The 4,500-nt window shown below is 37.6% G+C and overlaps 1 non-coding gene across 1 annotated transcript; it reads left to right on the top strand.

Annotated features, from left to right (window-relative positions):
- The first annotated feature begins 3,417 nt into the window (after positions 1-3,417).
- TRNAY-AUA lies at positions 3,418-3,489 on the top strand. The gene has a single exon. It is a non-coding gene; the product is annotated as a tRNA-Tyr (tRNA).
- The last annotated feature ends 1,011 nt before the right edge of the window (positions 3,490-4,500 follow it).

Below are 4,500 nucleotides of genomic sequence, written 5' to 3'. Positions count from 1 at the left end.
GGAACCAAAAGATTATTTGCCAAAACTCAGGACAGAAATCTTTAGTAAGTGACTTGCAAAGGTACAGTCCTCTGAGGTTGGAGGTCACCTACTCCAACCTTCTCCTTTCACAGGTGAGAAAACCAGAAACAGGTTAAGTGTGCCTTCTTCCAAGTCATGGCCTGGTTGGTGGTGGCCAGGTCTGGAAACAGATCTCCGGACTCACTGATTATTCCTGTTTGGCCTCAGGGTTCTCTCTGGGGCCTGAAGCAGTTATACATCAGTCAGTCACTTGTTAACTCACTCATTCATCCCCCTAGATATGAGCTGAGTACTTCCTTTGTGCCATTCTCTGCCCTCTGTGCTGGTTGTGGGGCAAGAAAAAAGATAGGTGGGATTCCTGCTTCTGTGGACCTTACCATCTATTGAGGAGACAGGCCATAAATAAATAAACAAACCAAACAAACAGATTGGTTAAAAGAAAAGGAAAGGATCAGGGAGTGAAAACTGCTATGATGAAAACAGGATGTGCAAAAAAAAATGAGGCCTATTTTAGTTTAAGGTTAAAGGAGGGTCTTGTGGGAGCTGCATATAAGAAGCTTCTCAAAGAAGGACAATCAGGGGGCCATCCTGAGGAAGAGCATCCCAGGGCTGAGGTCCTTAGAGAAACACGGGCTTGGAGAGCCTAAAGAACAGGGAAAAGAGCAGTGTGAGGAGGGAAGGGAGGGGGTAATCCATGTTATTGAGTGGGACACTTAGATCAAAAAGTTGTCAAGCCAAAGTCATAAGTCTATGCAGCAAGCTGGAAATTGATGATGGTATAATGTGGTGGGGAGAGGAGAGCAGGACAGATGTATCGAAGCCACAGTGGAAACTGTAAATTTACATGAGAAAAGCCTGTACAGGAATGATTAGAATGGGACTATGGGGTTCTGGGTAATATGATTTCTTTTTTTCCATTTCTTTAGCATTTCCAGTTTTTCTCTAATGTGCTTCTTTGCTTAAGTGGCAAAACTGTATAAAATAAATTACAGCTGATGCTTTAAAAAATTAAAAAAAAGACTAAATTTCTGGGTGTCCTAGAATAGATTTGAGTTAGATTTTTTTTCACTTAAATATTTAAAAATTGCATTTAATATATAGATTTTCAAAAATCAAATAGTACTTAAGAACATGTTGAGAAAGATCCAAAATGCCCTGCACTTACTCAATTCCAGGTTCCATTCTCCTGAGGCAATCACTTCAGGTTTTGGCCTTTTTTTCTTTTGGTATTCATCTCCAAATTTCTAGATAACAGGACTTTATTTCTTGATTTTTCCATCACTTTAAGAGTTCCTTGGATCTCTCTCCTATGTTAGATTCCACTTTCCCTTGGCTCCCATATTGGTTTGCTTCCTTGTTTTACTGGAGCACAGCCTCCTAGAACTTTAACAAAGAGTGCATGCAAAATGAACTTGTGTGCATCAATAAACTTTCATTCTGTACTCACATTTGATTGATAATTTGGCTGGGTAGAAAACTCTACCTAGGAGATTGTTTCTTCAGCATGTTTGAAAGCATTGCTCCACTGTCAGTGAAGTTTCACTGGGGCCATTGAAAAGTATGATGATATTCTTGATTCTTTTATATGTACCTCTTCTTCCTGCTCCCTGCACCAAAGCTGTTAGGATCTTCTTTTTATTCTTACTCTATTGAAATTTCACCCATAATGACTGAGGATGGATTTTTATTACTCATTTTATTGGGTACTCAGTGGGCCCTGTCAAACCATACACTTGTGTTCCCTAATTTGGGGAGTTTTTTGTGTTATTTCTTTAATAACTTCTCCCTTTTCTGTTTTTTTCTCTATTTTTTTCTCCTTTTGGAACTTCTGCTACTCATATGTTGGTTGATATTCACATTTTCTTATTTTTTCTCTGCAACTTTCTACCTTTTTTGTTCTACTTTTTGAAAGAGTTCCTCAACTTTGTTTTCAATCCTTTCTATTGAAATTAAAGTTGTAGATGTTCTTTTTTGGGTCATTTCATTTCTTCAGACACCAGTCATTAGAGGACTCTGGACTGGGAGTTGGAGTGGGAGTGATTACAACTCTTCCAACTCCGGAAGCTAGAATTGTAGGAGCTAAACAAGGCGAGAGGTTATTGGGGAGGAAGAAGGAACTCACTTAAACAAGGAGGTTTTCAGCTAAGTTTTGTGTCTCCAAGGCCAGATCCTTTTGACTCCATTTCTCCAGAGGGAAACCTTCCAATCTTCTGGGATAAAAAAAGGATAGCTTTCTGGCTGAGTATGTTGAGAGATGGAATCTGGGTCTAATTATTCATTGCACAGATTTTAACCAGTAAAATTCTAGTATTTGTTCTCATCCTCCACCCCTGTGTTCACATGTATGTTGTACCTCCAGTCTCTGAGGCTTTCCAGGGGCTTGCATATCTGTAGACTGACTTGTTGGTTCTCCAGCCTTCCTTGTTCTTCTACAGGAAGTGAAGTTGCTCAGTCGTGTTCGACTCTTTGCGACCCCATGGACTGTAGCCTACCAGGCTCCTCTATCCATGGGATTTTCCAGGCAAGAGTACTGGAGTAGATTGCCATTTCCTTCTCTTTGCTAGGTTCTTCTACAGGAACCTAGCAAAGACTGGAAACTGAGGCCTAAGCAGTCCATGGCTCTCAAAATACTTTCTTACTAAATTATGCCATTATGAACACATTTTGAAGAATATATTTAACATAAACATATAATAAAAGCATAATAATGCAATGAACTTATGGATTTACCATCTAACCACAAAAGGTAGGAGATTGTTAACACTGGTGAATTTCTTCTGAGATGGATTGTTTTCTGAATCATAGATTCATTCATTAATTCTCTTTATGAAATCTGTTCAATAACATTTGCATTTCCTCTGCTCTACTTTTTCTTTTTTTCTCACGTCATCTTCCATTTTTCTTAACCTCTCCTCATATTTTCCATCTCCTGTCTTTCTTGCATGTAATTTACCTCAGTGTATTTTGGCAACAGAGTTTGTCAGAATGTCTAGTCTGTCATATTGCTAGAAAAGGAAGTCCCAAATCCCATCCATATGCTTTCTTTCTTGTAATGGTTCATTGACATCACTGGTCGGCTGTCAAAAACTTTTCTGGTTTTTTGCTTTTATGATTTTTAACATTTTCAATTCCCTTTCTGTCAATTCAGAGGAATTCCAGGAGAAATTTGAGATAAACACTTTTTTTCAGTCTAAAGTGTTTAAATTGAAATTGGTAGGATTCTTTTTTTAAAATTGTGTAGCACTGCATCAGGAATCCAAAATTCTTTTTTTTTTTAATTTTTATTGAAATGTAGTTGATTTACAACATTGGGTTAGTTTCAGGTATGCAGTAAAGGGATTCATATATATATTTCTGTATCTGTATATATATACATGTATATATTCTTTTGGGGCTTCCCTGATGGCTCAGATGGTAAAGCATCTGCCTATAATGCAGGAGACCCGGGTTCGATCCCTGGGTAGGAAGATCCCCTGGAGAAAGAAACGGCAAGCCACTCCATTATTCGTGCCTAGAAAATTCCATGGACTGAGGAGCCTGGTTGGCTACAGTCCAGGGGGTTGCAAAGAGTCGGACACGACTGAGCGGCTTCACTTCATGACTTCATATATTCTTTTACATTCTCTTACATTTTAGATTACAAGATATTGAGTATAGTTCCCTGTGTTATACAGTAGGTCCTTGTTTGTTATCAGTATATAGTGTATATATTTTAAAACCAAGCTCCTAATTTGTCCCACTACCCCCGTCTTTGGCAACCATAAGTTTGTTTTCTATGTCTATGAGTCTATTTCTGTTTTGCAAATAAGTTTATTTGTATTATTTTTTAAGATTACACAAATAAGTGGTATCATATGGTATTTATCTTGTGGTTTACTTCACTTAGTATGATAATCTCTGGGTCCATCCATGTTATTTCATTTTTATGGCTGAGTAATATTCCACTGTATATTTATATTACGTCTTCTTTATCCATTCATCTGTCCATGGACACTTAGGTTGCTTCCATATCTTGGCAATTATAAATAGTTTTGCTATAAACATTGGGGTGCATGTATCTTTTCAAATTATGTTTTCCTCCTGATATATGCCCAGGAGTGAAATTGCAGGATCATACAGTAGCTCTATTTTTAGTTATTTAAAAAAATCTCCATACAGTTTTCCATAGTGAATATATCAATTTACATTCCTACCAACAGTGTAGGAGGGTTCTCTTTTTCCCACAACCTCTCCAACATTTATTGTTCATAGATTTTTTCGATGATAGCCATTCTGACTGGAGTAAGGTAATACCTCATTGTGATTTAGATTTGCATTTCTCTAATAATTAGTGATGTTGAGCATCTTTTCACGTGTCTTTGGCCATCTGTCTGTCTTCTTTGGAGAGATGTCTATTTAGATCTTCCACCCACCATTTTTGATTGGGTTGTTTGTTGTTTTGATATTAAGCTTGGTGAGCTTTTTGTATATTTTGAGGAT

This window comes from Bubalus bubalis, chromosome 17 (assembly GCF_019923935.1).
Source record: "Bubalus bubalis isolate 160015118507 breed Murrah chromosome 17, NDDB_SH_1, whole genome shotgun sequence".
NCBI classification, from domain to species: Eukaryota; Metazoa; Chordata; class Mammalia; order Artiodactyla; family Bovidae; genus Bubalus; species Bubalus bubalis.
Note: the sequence above shows the minus strand (reverse complement) of the source record. Positions and strands in the feature narration are given on the sequence as shown.